At 36.5% G+C, this 15936-nt stretch overlaps 1 long non-coding RNA gene across 2 annotated transcripts in view; it reads left to right on the top strand.

The window, feature by feature from the left end:
- LOC125756035 (uncharacterized) overlaps window positions 1-15936 on the top strand; it is a 71942-nt gene that overhangs the window by 24450 nt on the left and 31556 nt on the right. For both annotated transcript variants that reach the window (XR_007413916.1, XR_007413915.1), the window contains exon 3: window positions 1905-2029. This is a non-coding gene — a long non-coding RNA (uncharacterized LOC125756035). The remainder of the gene's footprint in view (window positions 1-1904; window positions 2030-15936) is intronic.

Below are 15936 nucleotides of genomic sequence, written 5' to 3'. Positions count from 1 at the left end.
CACAGGGCTTGATCTCACAATCCTGAGATCATGACCTGAGCCAAAATGTCAATGTCTGAGTCAGACATTTAACCAACTGACCCCTTCAGGTGCCCCTAACATGACAATTTTCTAAAGGCATATAGAGAAACAAAATTAACCAAGAAAAAATTAAAATTAGTAGACAAATGAGTTATTATGTTTTGGTGAGTTCATCAAATTGGAAAAAATATGAGGCCAACATGCAAAAATGAATTGATTTCTTTACCTCAACAATAACCATTTAGAAGATGTTGAGTGGGAAAAGGAAATTGAACTATTAGTTCAACACTATAATATTTGTGCAAATGCTCTCTTCAATTAAAAGATAACTTTTTTTATAATGCTACATATGTATGTAGGTAAACATAATACACAAGAAGTTATGTGAATGGTTTCATGCCAAACTAATTGTAGTGTTTATTGTCACAGGAAAGAAGACTAGGATTGGGGGTGGTTGTCAAATTTTAAACATTATAGATAAGACTGTAAGTCACCTCATTGGTAAGATAAAAGCAGAGGTCTTATTTATAATTAAGTTTTTTTTTACAGCATTTATCTGTTTTACTTTCACACTTAAGTGTCGGGTTAAAATGAAAATATACAAAAAGCAAAGAGTTAGTAAAAAATTAATATTACCCTGTTGTGAGGATATTTTACTAAGGAGAATGTAATGAATTGCTGAGTTCTGCATTACATTTTGCCTGTGGCAGTGTGAGGCTTCTTATATTATAAATCAAGACTGTCCTAGGCAAACTGGGATGTATGCTCACCATAGTTATGTGATAATGCAGCTCCAAATGCCAGAATGTCATTCTAGTGGTAGGTCAGTAGCTATCTGATATTTTCCAGTCTAAACAAATACCTTTAAACTGCAGAACAATAGAATGGTTTTGGAGAAAGTCATAGTATAGGACCATGTGCTCTTCATTTTTATGACCAATCCCCTGTAGTAGTTTTCTCTTAAAAGTTAGTTTCAAGTTGAGAACTCTCAGCAAGTAGTGGGAAGAGTGTGCTTTTATTATGTGCTTGCCACTGATGTTAGAACCTTGGTTTACTTTTTATATAGTCTATTTGAATCATACCCAGAACAAGATGATCTTTATGAAGGAATCAAGGATCTGTATCTGTGACTTCATGCATGTCTGGACTCACCATTTGAGTTTTAAACTGTTCATTAAAAAGTATTAGTTTCCACTGTGTTTGTCACTCACTCTTAGAAATTTCAAAGGAGATATTGTCACTACATTCAACTAAAATTCTTTAAAAAGACTGATTTGAGGAGGCTTTGTTAAGAGGTGATTTCCCGGTGGTTAAGATTTTTGACATTTGCTTTTTCGAGGAAATCCAAAATGTAGAGCACAAAATGTAGGCACAGAGTGGGATTTCAAGAAAGAGGAGGTGGAAGAGAAGTTAATACAAATTTGGCACTTTTTAACAAGCACTCTGTTAGACACTATCCACATATATTTTATTTACCTGCTACAGCAGCTATATGAAATTAAATCTACTCAGTTCACAGTTTCCCAAGTACTGTTTTCTCATAATTTCCCAATATTGTTTATCTCATAATTCTAAATTCAATTCCTGTTTGGGACTTTGTGGTAGTACAAATGGCCTAAAATAGAGCAAAGGAACAAGAGAAAAGGCTGAACATCTTTAGTAAAATCAATTTTTGATGCCTTTATCATCAAGCTACAAGACCTTGAATTTTAGTCTAGAAATTTTGTAGTCACATCAGTAAAATATTCTATTGTTGTCAAAGTAATAACCAATTGGAGTCCATAAGGGAAAGGGAAAGAGCAGAAGGGAGAGTAAAAGGATCTCATTAAGGTACTAAAATGTCTAGTAGCAATATTTCTTTGACATTTCATATGTATCCTTAGGAACTCATCAAATATGTCCTGTGAAGCTATCTGGTTCAAGGACATCTCCCCACTTTTCCAGAAAACAAAGGACAGTGATAAATTGCAGAGGAAGAAGATAATTTGACAGTCTTTTTCTGCTAAAGGTTAGTTGTGAAAGATTAACTACATTCTTTATTTATTCATTATGTATATCTTTATCACTTTCAGAAACAGAAGGATGTTAACTTGATGAAGGATTAAGGAGTAGACAAATTAGAAAGAACATATTATTTCAGAATCCACAAGTTGTGTTAAATAAGTTTAATCACAGCAATAACAACCTTGTATTGTTAGTATTTCTATCTCCAGGAAGATTCATTGCTGCTGGGGTGTTCGACACCACCAATGTGCTATATATATATACTTTGGAATACTACGCAGAGGACAGAGGAGTGAATTTAGGTTGTATATCGGAGACTAAAAAACAATATTTATCAAACACCATCATTTCAAGTTCTAAGCTATAGTCACCTATGACTCTATTATATTTCATTGGTAAATCTATATGAAGCTAATACCTGATTGGTTGAAGGGAATAAGAGATACAAATAGCATAACAATAGATATGAAACCCAAGAGACCTTGTAAGGACCAGTAATCATGATAGTGCTAACAGTGTATTATAAACAATTGGATTTAGTCAGAAAGAAACAAAGAAAGAAACTGAGAAAGTGAGAAGGAAAGTAGGAAGGGATGGATGGAAGGTAGAAGGATGAATGGGAAAGGAGGGAGGGAGGAAGGAAGGAAGGAAGGAAACGAGAAAGGAAAAAGCAGACTGTAAGACCATGTGAGGGACACCTGGGTGGCTCAGTGATTGAGCATCTGCCTTTGGCTCAGGTCGTGATCCTGGGGTCCTGGGATCGAGTTCTGCATCAGGCTCCCAACAAGGAGCCTGCTTCTCCCTCTACCTATGTCTCTGCTTCACTCTCTTAAATAAAATCTTTTTTAAAAAAAGACCATGTGTGAAGGAGGAATAAATATTTATCAATGAGATATAACAGTGGTGAGAATGAGTACTTGATCCAAACCCTACTTTCATTAAGTGAAGGCAGATAGAGAATTATTGTCTCCTGTCTCTCCTACTTGCCCCTCCTGTCACAGTGGAGAGGGCTTTGAAATGGTGACTGCCATGTGTACATGTTGCACACCCTTAGCAGTTAGCCTTAGTGACTTTGCCAATTCCTTTGCTGTATTGAAGCTGTATACATTTGTATAGTCTTGATGGACATATAGTTGATGAATCTTACAAGCTGACTAGAGTGCCTGAGGCTCATCTCCCTAATTTGCCCCCCAGCTACTATCTGTGACGATTTTTATGGCAAAGCCTTTTAAAGTTTAGTTTGTTATTTTTGGGTGACTTCCATAAAGTAATTTTCAGCCAGCACTCATTACCAAGAGCTGTATTTCTCCTGTGAGCTGTATTACATATCATTCTGTAATTTTTCTGAGTTTTTTTAAAGGTTTATTTATGTAAATTATATGAATTTTAGGTGTGAAATCATATATGTCTTATTTGCTTTTGAATTACCATACTGTTGACCTTTGGTATTGAAGCACTCTTGTCCAGAATACTCTAATATTACTTACATTTAATTTGTATTTATAATTTGGCTTTTTCAAAAAAAGTAGTCACTCAAAGTGGAAACATGTCTAAAACAGAAACAAAAGACATATATCATATTTTGTTTAAAGAACTTTATTTTTAAGAATTAACTGTATTTAATTTCCCTTAGGAAATAAAAAAAAGCCATACATTCACACAATTTGAGAGTGAGCAAAATTCAAAACTACCTAATCTAACTTACACAAATTCTCCAGTGTTCTCCTTTGCACCTGTTAAATAGAACCTGCTTTTCCTCATTTTCTTGTTGTAATGTAGCATCAGAAATGGAATCTACTTTGCTCTTAGTTTTGCTTTATTTTGTATAGTTCCTAATACTTCTGGCTCAAATAAATTTCTAGAAAGGCTTTTAAGAAGCTCTTACAAATCTTTTCAGGATGTTGGTATTTATTGTCCTTACAGAGTAAAGCACATATCTGAGTGGGAGAAAAATCTATAAATATTATACATTATTTAAAATGCATCACGCTTTATTTCTTGGCTTGGTTTTAAAAGTTAATGCTTGTAATATCACATTGAATAAAACATTAGCTTTGAGATATGCCTGAAGATATTATCCACTAATATGGAACCAAATTATTCTCTTTTTTAACTTCAATAACAACTATGAATTAGTTATAGTAATTTAGGTTGTCCTAATTTTGATGCTTGTTTTGAGATTATAGCTAACTTTCAATTATTTTAAAATCATATTACTGTTTTTCAAACTTAAGTAATTCTTATAAAATTTTCATATGTTTTGCATTGTTCTTATATCATCCCACCTATTATTTACATATTTTCTGTTAAAATGATTCTTAAAAAGTAAAACTTTTACACTGTTTTACCTTGTCCTTAGAATAGTATCACAATTTTGATATATTAGTAATATGTTTTGCTATGATTTAATAGATGTTAATAATGTTTATAAGTTAATTATATTTATCTTAAAAATGTGTACTAACTGAACCATATCAAGTACTCAGTGTTAAGTGTCCCACATTTTGGGAGCAACTCCATTATATTATGCATTATGAAATCTATATGAAGCTAATACCTGATTGTCATATCTCTAACTTTTTTTTAAAGATTTTATGTATTTATTGGTCATATCTCTAACTTTTTTTTTTTTTTAAGATTTTATGTATTTATTCACAAGAGACACAGAGAGAGAGAGAGGCAGAGACACAGGCAGAGGGAGAAGCAGGCTTCATGCAGGGAGCCTGATGCAGGACTCAATCCTGGGACTCCAGGATCACGCACTGGGCGGAAGGAGGGGCTAAACCGCTGAGCCAGCCAGGGATCCCCATATCTCTAACTTCTGACAATAGCACCATATAGGTCTACTGTCTTGGTGTCTGGCAGTTGTAAGGGTATAAAACCTGGTAAAAGGATCAGTTGTTTGGAATCATGGGTTTCAGTGCATGGAAGTCTTAGACAAATATAGATGAACTACTTTAATTTATTTTTTAAAAAGTGATATTTTAGATTAAAATATAAATTAAGAAAATATGATCTGGACAAATGGGGAATGGTCCCCAAAAATGAATATCATCTGTGAAGAAATCCTGAATGCAAAGTCTTACCTGCTATTTAATTATTTGTGGGCAGAAATAAGAATTAGGAAAAAAAAGAAAAAAGAAAAAGCTTCTCAAGATGAGAAAAATGGCCATCTAGGATTTTGATAAGTAAATAATAAACTATCATGGGGTTTCCATGAAAGCCTTATTTTCATGGTGCTTCTTAATTTTCCATTTCTGTGGATGTGGAAAGAGTTGGGTAAATGTAGATACTGCACAAATAACCAAGGTTGTATTATCGAGTAAGTTCTAATTAAGTAGCTTGATAGAATTTGAAAGTCCTCAGAATTATCATTGAAGATGCTTTTGATGTAAAGCGGTCTAAAAAATTCAGTAAATTAGGGAATTGAGGGAAGCCCATAGGCAGTGTTGTGTATGATTTAAGAGATTTAGGGTATAGTGAACATCATTGAAATTTAGAGATTATTCTGCCAAACCATGTAATATTTGAAACTTGTTAAAGTTTTTGCTATGATTTGATCTTAGGAATATGAGATTCTCTTTTCTGCTATAGATAATCTATTAGTGTCTATAATTTAGAAATTAATGTTTAATAATTATTTTGTACATATATTTTAATAAAGCATCTATTTAAATAGAATAAGCTGAGATGGAGTAGAAAAACTTGCTCGATTTTTGGTACAGGATGTTTATGAATTTTTTGTGAATTGCTAATAGTAATACCCTGAAAAGATCAAGATTTAACAGTAGTTTTGCTCAATAAAGCAATTGCCTTATGATAGGAATTTCATTTTCCTCTTTATAGTGTAACTTATAAAAAAATAAAATGAATATTTTTTGAACAACTGTGGTCATTAAAATGAGATTTTGAGTAATATGATCTTGTTCTTTATTTAAGCAGTCTAAATTTGTGACTAAGAGTGTGAGTTTAGGAATACAACAGATTTCAGAGGGGTTCAGGGTCTTCCACTAAGCAGATCAAGAAACCCTAAGCCTCAGTTTTCTCATCTATAAAATGAAGATAATAAGAACACCTGTTGAATTTTGTTCTCATAGGGCTTAAATGAGATAATTTCCATAAAGTTCATGGCATAGTGATAGGAAGAGTAAGCACTCCACAAAAAGCTATTATATTAAATGATAATATAATGATAGTGAAAATGAAGTAAACTAAAACATGATTTAAGAATATATAAAAATTTGCATAATTAAAGAGAGATTCCTAGGTAAGAAGATCATGACTATATTTGAAAAAAAATCATTATCAGTGGGTCTAAACCATGCAATTATCACGTAAACAAGCTCTCCTTGCAGGGAACCAAGAGGATAGCTGTCAGAGCTGTGGAAAGCCAAAAGGTGACAATGCAGTTTTTGTAACTTCTCAACATTCTTGTTGATTGTCAAGGAAAGGTAAAAGTGAGCTTTTTGTTTTTAAATTGTTGACTACAGGTTTCTTTAGATCACAACCCAGTGACATTTTGAGCTGTATTGGTAAATTAAATTCTACTACAAAGTAATGATTGGCATGTTTTTTTTTAAAGATTTTATTTATTCATTCATGAGAGACAAAGAGAGAGGCAGAGACATAGGCAGAGGGAGAAGCAGACTCCTCACAGGGAGCCCAATGTGGGACTTGATCCTGGAACTCCAGGGTCACTCTCTGAGCCAAAGGCAGATGCTCAACTGCTGAGCCACCCAGGCATCCCATGATTAACTTGGTTTGAAGCAGTGGGTTTTGGAGCCAAGAAAGAATTCTTGAGATGTCTTCAGTGCAAAAAGTTGTTTTTATTAAAGCACAGGACCCATGGGCAGAAAGCGTGGCTGATTATATAATTTTAAGTTGGGAGGGGGTTAGGGATAGCATCAGTCTCTAAGGAATTTGGGAACAGATTTCCAAAACTTTGAGGTGGCTAGTTATTGTTAGGAAAAGGTCACTTATTATTGAATAAAATTTTAGTCATGGGACCCTTTAGATATGAATCATGGATCATATGCTTTGGGTATGATTGCCAACACATGATTGTGTATCTTCTCCTTTTTTTCTTCTTATGCATTGCTCTTTTGGGAATTTGTAAACTATCTACAGAGCTTTTAGAATAGTGATCATCATCATATTCACTGATTGGTAAAGAAGAAGTTTAGATTCTCATATTTTCATCTTTTCCTTTTTTTTCACTTCTAAGAATTAAAAATAATTGTCAAAAATAAAATAACATCTTGTCAACACATTTTGGCTTCCAGATATGTGTGTTTTTGACATATTAGAAAGAGTGTGACTTGGGCTTAGGCCATGAAGCATTTGTAGTTGTAAAATATGTATGATAAAAGAAAACAAACATCACTGTGAATGATATGCTGTATTTTTATGGTAAAATTTCAACCACTAACAAATATTTGAAACTTTAGTGATTTCTTTTTAGGTTTAAAATAATATATACTTGATTTCACTACATTGATGGTAAGTAGACTTGAAATTCTATTAAAATATGTTTTAAATTGAAAAGTTTAGTGGTGCCCGGATGGCTTAGTTGGTGGTTCATCTGACTCTTGATTTCGGCTCAGGTCATGATCTCAGGGTCATGAGATGGAGCCCCACATTGGGCTCTAGGCTCAGCATGAAGCCTTCTGGAAACTCTCTCTCCCTCTTCCTCTCCCTCTGCTCCCACCCCTGCTCATGCTCATGCACGTTCCCCTCCCCCCTAAAATAAGTAAGTCTAAAAAAGATAAAATAAATGAAAAGATTAGTAATGTTAGCATTGGCATTTTTCTGTTATGTACTATTAAACACCATTTTATCCATAAAACAATGAAGATTTATATATATATCATGAAAAACAATGTACCTCCTAAACTGCTTTTAAATTATATTCTTGTACATTATTCATTTATTATTCAAAATTCAATTATAAAAACTGCTGTGACTATGATGATGTTCATTTTTCCTTTAACCTCTGCAATCATTAAATGAAAGCATTTATAGTGAATTGACTACAAATAGCATAAATGTGTTCATATAAATGCCACATTGCAATTAAGCTGATCTAAGGACCATAAAAACAATAGATCCTGCCTATAGTCCTTTCTTAGCAGGAAAAGATGTGGCTAGATTTCTTTCCTTCACTTACATTTTGTATTTTAATGAGATCAAGCATATTCCAGGATTTTTATATCTCTAGAATAATATTTGCCAAAAATGCCATGTAGTTGTGAAAAACACCACTATTAGAACAAATCTGGTTTTTTTTTGTTCATCTATCCATCCATTCACTACTTCACTTACTGAGCTCCTAATATGCACAGGACTGTATTAAGTAATAAGAGTAGCATTAGGAATAAGATATAACCTATACTCTCAAAGAGCTCTTAGTCCAAGAGATGGATAGATCAACAAGAGCTATAATGATACAGTGTGATAAGAATTATGGGAGAGACATGCCCAGGATGCTGTAGGAGCACAGCCAGAGGACACTAGAGCAGTCTGAGAAGTTTCTAGGAAAAGGTGTTGTTTGAGTGTAAGCTAATAATTAAAAAGGCAGGCAATTGACAGGAGGCAAGGACATTTTTAACATGTATAAATGTATGAAGGTAAGGGATGTTTGGGTGGCTCTGTCAATTAAACTTCTGTGGCTCAGGTCATGATCCCAAGATTCTGGGATTGAGCTCCACGTTGGGCTCCCTGCTTACCTCCCTCTCCCCTCTGCCTGTGGCTCTCCCTGCTTGTACACTCTCTCTCTTCTCTTTATGTCAAATAAATAGATAAAATCTTTTTTAAAAAGTGTGAAGGTAAGAGAGAGCATGATACACTCAAAGAAAAAAGTTACCTCTTAAAGTATAGATGTAAATAGGTGGATAGGCATGGCAGCTGAGATTCTGAGAGAACAAATAACTTGATCAAAGTCATAGAGTTAGTTAATGGCAGAGAGAGGATTATAACAGTTTTAAATTTTTTATTTATTTTTTAAATTTTAATTCTAGTAACCATACAGTGTTATATTACTTTCAGATGTACAATACAGTGATTTAACAATTCCATATATAACTCAGTGCTTATGATAAGTGCACTCTTAATCCCTTCCAACTATTTTACCATCCTCCCACCTACCTCACCTCTGTTAACCATCTGGTTAGTTCTCTATAGTTAAGAGTCTGGTTTTTGCTTTGTCTCTTTTTTTTTCCCCCTCATTGTTCATTTGTTTTCTTTATTAAATTCCACGGGTGAGTGAAATCATACGATACTTGTCTTTCTCTCCTGGCTTTTTTCACTTAGCATTATACTCTTTAGATCCATCCATGTTAAGGAAAATGGCAAGGTTTCATTCTTTTTTATGTCTAAATAACATTCCTGTGTGTGTGTGCGTGTGAGTGTACCACATCTTCTTTATCTCTTTATCTATCCATGGACATGTGGGCTGCTTTTATAATTTGGCTATTGTAAATAATATGCAATAAACTTAAGGGTGCATATATCCCTTTGAATTAGTGTTCTAGTGTTTTTGTATTCTTTTGGTAAATATCCAATAGTATAGTTACTGGATCATATGGTAGTTCTATTTAAATTTTTTTCAGGAACCTCCATACTGTCTTTCACAGGGGCTATACAAGTTTGCATTACCACCAAAAGTACAAGAGGGCCCCTTTTTCTCCACATCCTCACCAACACATGTTGTTTTCTTGAGTTTTTAATTTTAGCCATCCTGACAGGTATGCAGTAATTTGTATTTCCCTGATGATGACTGATGTTGAGTATCTTTTCATGTGTCTGTTTGTCATCTGTATATCTTCTTTGGAGACGTGTGTTCACATCTTCTGCCCATTTTTAATTGGATTATTTGTGGGTATTTTGGTATTGAGTTGTGTAAATTCTTTATATATTTTGGATATAAACCCTTTTTTGTATGTCATTTGCAAATATCTTCTCTCATTGAGTAGGTTGTCTTTAATTTGTGTGTGTGTGTTTTTTTCCTATGCAGCTGTTTTTTATTTTGATGTAGGACCAATAGTTTATTTTGCTTTTGTTTCCCTTGCCTGGAGACATATCTAAAAGGATAATGTTATAACCAATGATTGAGAAGTTACTGCCTGTGTTCTCTTTTAGGAACTTTATGGTTTCAGGTCTCACATTTAGATCTTTAATCCATTTCAAGTTTATTTTGGTGTATGGTGTGAGAAAGTGTCAGTGTGGATTAGTTTTGCTTAGATTAGTGCCTCAATTAGGATTCTTGGTGGCGGCCAATAAAAACTGAATTTGATGAACTTAAAAACTTGTAAGTAACTCAATTATATCAGTTTTCTACCTTTATGTATCTCCACCCTATAGTCAAATTCCAGGGAGAGAGAATCATATTACTCTAATGTAAGTCCTGTGCCTATTCCTTGGATAAGAAACAAAGCAGCAGCATGATTTATGCTTCCACTAGAATATTATGGAATAGAGGAGTGGTTTTCTGAGGGATGAATGGGAAGCTATTATTAAAGGCAGGACAAAAGATGATGGGCAGGTAAGAGCAGTGTTTCTAAGTTGATAAATGCATGGCCTTATTTATTTATTTGTTTGTTTATTTATTTATTCATTTATGATTCATTTATTTATTCATGAGAGATAGAGAGAGAGAGAGAGGGGCAGAGACATAGGCAGAGGGAGAAGCAAACTCCCCAGGGAGCCTGATGCAGAACTAGATCCTGGATTCTGGGATCACGCCCTGAGCCAAAGGCAGATGCCCAACTGCTGAGCAACCCAGGCATCCCTGGCCAATTTTAATTTTATTTATTTATTCATGAGACACACACACACACACACACAGAGAGAGAGAGAGAGAGACAGAGAGAGAGAGAGGCAGAGACACAGGCAGAAGGAGAAGCAGGCTCCATGTAGAAGCCCCACGTGGGACTCGATCCTGGGACTCCAGGACCACACCCTGGGCCGAAGGCAGGTGCTAAACTGCTGAGCTACCCAGGGATCCCCCATCCCTGGCCAATTTTAAATGAAAACAAAAATGATCGCATCCCTCAGTGTACTTTAAAATTTTTTTTCTTCATCTTTATTTTCAGTAGTTTTAAGTGTTGAAGTTTTTTGTTTATTGATGAATATACTACTCCTTTATATAAGGTTGTTGAATGAGAATGGTGATTAATTTTTGTTTCTTAGTTTAAAACAATGTAAAAAATTACATGTGGTAGTACAGTAACACTGTATTTACTCCTCCCTAATGGTGTTGTTAGTTTGTGGCTGGTGGTGGAGAGTCATTCCTCATAATTTCCATACAAACTTTCCCCCCATAATCTCCAAAATAATCTTATCAATCAATGTAAACTAAATGAAAAGAGAACATAAAATTTTATTTAAAAACATTGCTTTACTGTGACAGATGATTTTGTTTGCTAAAACTGAATCATTACTCAAAATATAAATATGAAACCAGCTGCTACAAGGCAGATTCTTTTAAGTTTGGCATGCCTTTACCACCATATGCTCAGGGACAACTCAAAAATCCTTTTACTTGTCTTCATTCAAACAGTTCCATAAGCATTGTTTTGAGATTATTCAGTGACATCCATCTAACCTTTGTGGGGTATGAACATATTATTGATATACTTAGTTCACATCTGTGCTTTTGTCATTAGCCTCAACAACTCAATGAACTGTTGGATTTTAATATGATGGGAAAGACAGATGGAACTGATACTGAGATGATGAAGCTGCACTCAGGTAGAGGCATATATCCAAAATTGTCCTTATATGTAAAATTTTATTTGAGTTCTTTCCAGTTTTTGAATGGATGCTTGTATTGCGATGTATTTCCCCCTTAGGACTGCTTTTGCTGCATCCCAAAGATTTTGAACGGTTTATCTTCATTCTCATTAGTTTCCATGAATCTTTTTAATTCTTCCTTAATTTCCTGGTTGACCCTTTTATCTTTTAGCAGGATGGTCCTTAACCTCCACGTGTTTGAGGTCCTTCCAAACTTCTTGTTGTGATTTAGTTCTAATTTCAAGGCATTATGGTCCGAGAATATGCAGGGGACAATCCCAATCTTTTGGTATCGGTTCAGACCCGATTTGTGTCCCAATATGTGGTCTATTCTGGAGAAAGTTCCATGTGCGCTTGAGAAGAATGTGTATTCAGTTGAGTTTGGATATAAAGTTCTGTAGATATCTGTGAAATCCATCTGGTCCAGTGTATCATTTAAAGCTCTCGTTTCTTTGGAGATGTTGTGCTTAGAAGACCTATCGAGTATAGAAAGAGCTAGATTGAAGTCACCAAGTATAAGTGTATTATTATCTAAGTATTTCTTCACTTTGGTTAATAATTGATTTATATATTTGGCAGCTCCCACATTCAGAGCATATATATTGAGGATTGTTAAGTCCTCTTGTTGAATAGATCCTTTAAGTATGATATAGTGTCCCTCTTCATCTCTCACTACAGTCTTTGGGGTAAATTTTAGTTTATCTGATATAAGGATGGCTACCCCTGCTTTCTTTTGAAGACCATTCGAATGGTAAATGGTTCTCCAACCTTTTATTTTCAGGCTGTAGGTGTCCTTCTGTCTAAAATGAGTCTCTTGTAGACAGCAAATAGATGGGTCCTGCTTTTTTATCCAGTCTGAAACCCTGCGCCTTTTGATGGGGTCATTAAGCCCGTTCACATTCAGAGTTACTATTGAGAGATATGAGTTTAGTGTCATCATGATATCTATTCAGTCCTTGTTTTTGTGGATTGTTCCACTGGACTTCTTCTTAAAGGGGAATTTTAAGAGTCCCCCTTAAAATGTCTTGCAGAGCTGGTTTGGAGGTCACATATTCTTTCAGTTGCTGCCTGTCTTGGAAGCTCTTTATCTCTCCTTCCATTTTGAATGAGAGCCTTGCTGGATAAAGTATTCTTGGTTGCATGTTCTTCTCATTTAGGACCCTGAATATATCCTGCCAGCCCTTTCTGGCCTGCCAGGTCTCTGTGGAGAGGTCTGCTGTTACCCTAATGCTCCTCCCCATAAAAGTCAGGGATTTCTTGTCTCTTGCTGCTTTAAGGATCTTCTCCTTATCTTTGGAATTTGCAAGCTTCACAATTAAATGTCGAGGTGTTGAACGGTTTTTATTGATTTTAGGGGGGGATCTCTCTATTTCCTGGATCTGAATGCCTGTTTCCCTTCCCAGCTGAGGAAAGTTTTCAGCTAGAATTTGTTCAAATACATATTCTGGCCCTCTGTCCCTTTCGGCGCCCTCGGGAACCCCAATTAAACGTAGGTTTTTCTTCCTCAGGCTGTCGTTTATTTCCCTTAATCTATCTTCATGGTCTTTTAATTGTTTGTCTCTTTTTTCCTCAGTTTCCCTCTTTGCTATCAACTTGTCTTCTATGTCACTCACTCGTTCTTCCACCTCGTTAACCCTCGTCGTTAGGACTTCTAGTTTGGATTGCATCTCATTCAATTGATTTTTAATTTCTGCCTGATTAGCTCTAAATTCTGCAGTCATGAAGTCTCTTGAGTCCTTTATACTTTTTTCTAGAGCCACCAGTAGCTGTATAATAGTGCTTCTGAATTGGCTTTCTGACATTGAATTGTAATCCAGATTTTATAACTCTGTGGGAGAGAGGACTGTTTCTGATTCTTTCTTTTGAGGTGAGGTTTTCCTTCTAGTCATTTTGCTCAGTGCAGAGTGGCCAAAAGCAAGTTGTATTGGGAAAAAGAGAAAAAGAGAGGAGAGAAAGAAGGAAAGAAAAGAGAAAGAGAAAAAAAAAAGGGAAGAGAAAAAAAACGAAAGAAGAAAAAAAAAAGAAGAAGAAAAAGAGAAAGAAAAAGAAAGGAGAAAAAAAAAAGGGGTGGTGGTGGAAGGAAACAAATCAAAAAGCAAAACAAAACAAAACAAAAAAAAAAAAACAAAAAGACAAACAAACAAACAAAAAAAAAACAAAAAAAAAAAAAAAAAAAAAAAAGAACCACAGGGGAGTATCTTCTGATTCTGTGTTCTTTAAGTCCCTTGGCTTCTCCTGGAAGTTGTCCGTCTAGCTGGTGTTCTCGGGGAGGCACCTGTTGTGCTGATTTTCAGGTGTTAGCAGTTGGGGGAGCTGCTGTGCCCCTGCCTGGTGCAGGGCTCAGTGGGGGTTGTTTGCCCCGTGAGGCCGCAGGAGGAACAGCCCCAGTGGCGGGGCAGCTCTGGAAACCTGGATTCAGCTCCGGCAGGAACTCCGTCTGCAGGGCCTGGAGGCTCCGGGGCGGGGCCGCTGATCTGCTCAGCTGGGGCAGGAGCGTCCTTGCTGTCCTGGGCCCTCCCGGCCTCTGCCTGTCCCGGGGGAGGCGGGATCCTGGGCTGTGTCCCGGCGCCCTGTGCTCCGGGGCCTGCGCTGTTGGATTCGCGCTCCCGGGCCGCGCAACCCCCTCCGCGGAGCCGCCGCCCGAGCCCATCCGAGCTGCTCCGGGTCCTGCCGGGTCCCGCCGTGCGCGCTGCAGCCCTTAGGGAGCTCGGCGCACTCTCCTGGGCGCGCAGTTGCTGTTACTGTCCCGGGGAACCCGAGGGCATCCCCGCCCTCCTGGGTCCTGCTCCACCTCCCCGCGAGCCCCTTTCCGCCCGGGAAGGTCGGTGCAGCTCCTGCTCCTCCGGGACGGGGCTCTCCTGTCCTGGGGACACTCGCCCCGGCCTCAGCCCGGCTCCTCGCGGGGCCCCTCCCCATTGGAGGCCTTTGTTTCTTTATTTCTTTTCCCCCGTCTTCCTACCTTGATAGAAGCGTGAACTCTTCTCACTGTTGCATTCCAGCTGGTCTCTCTTTAAATCTCAGGCCGAATTCATAGATTTTCAGGATAATTTGAAGGTTTTCTAGGTAGTTTGGTGGAGACAGGTGATTTGGGGACCCTACTCTTCCGCCATCTTGCTCCTCCCCTTATATGTAAAATTTTAGATTCTTAAAATAAACACATGAAATTAGAAAAATTATCATCAATAGAGCTCACATATCCTAATTGGGAAACACTGCTTTGGGCAGCCTGGTTGTAGAGCCAGATGAAGGATGGCAAGAGCAGAAAGATAATCAGCATGGGCAAGACATGGGCTACACCTCTGCCAGCTTTTCTCTCTTTCCCTCACTTGGGCTCAGCAGTCATCAGTGAATGCAAACAGCACTGATTAACTTTCCTTCTTCTCTTACAGTGGTTTTTAATAGGTAAATTGGAATGAGAGAAACCATGTATTTTACAAGATGATTTATTAAATGATATTTATTGATGCAGATTGGGAAAATACCACTTCTCCAAATAAAATAGGCTTTTATTCATTAATAAGAGAAGATAGTTATCTACAGTAGATCCTGTTTCATATTTGGATAATACTCAAATGACTGTTGTTAACAAAAATATTTTAAATTTGAACTTTGTATAAGTTAGCATTTTGGCCCCAAGGCATAGAGCACCTATTTCTTCAAATGCTAGCCCTTTGCAAGATTGTTGATTATGGAAGAATGTAAAGTAGTTACATCTGAAGGAAATGAAACCAGTATCTTAAGGAAATAATCTGCACAGCCATATTCATTGCAGCATTATTCACAGTAGTCAAGATACTGATACAACCTAAGTGAGTGAATAAAGAATGTTATAGGTGCACACACACACACACACACACACACACACTGGAATATTAGTAAGCTATAAGAAAGAGGGAAATACTTCTATCATTTGTGACAATAAGGATGAACTTGGAAGGCATTATGCTAAGTCAAATAAGTTAGAGAAAGATAAATACTACAATGGTATCACATGTGTTATCTAAAAAAAAACCCATAACCCAAACCAAACCAACCCTGGTGACTTCATAGAAAAAGGAGAATAGAGTGGTGGTTGCCAGGAGCTGTGGGGATGGTAAGATGGGAAGATGTAGGTCAAAGAGT

The sequence above is a fragment of the Canis lupus genome, chromosome 11 (assembly GCF_003254725.2).
Source record: "Canis lupus dingo isolate Sandy chromosome 11, ASM325472v2, whole genome shotgun sequence".
Taxonomy (NCBI): Eukaryota; Metazoa; Chordata; class Mammalia; order Carnivora; family Canidae; genus Canis; species Canis lupus.
This window is presented reverse-complemented; position numbering and strand designations above follow the sequence as displayed.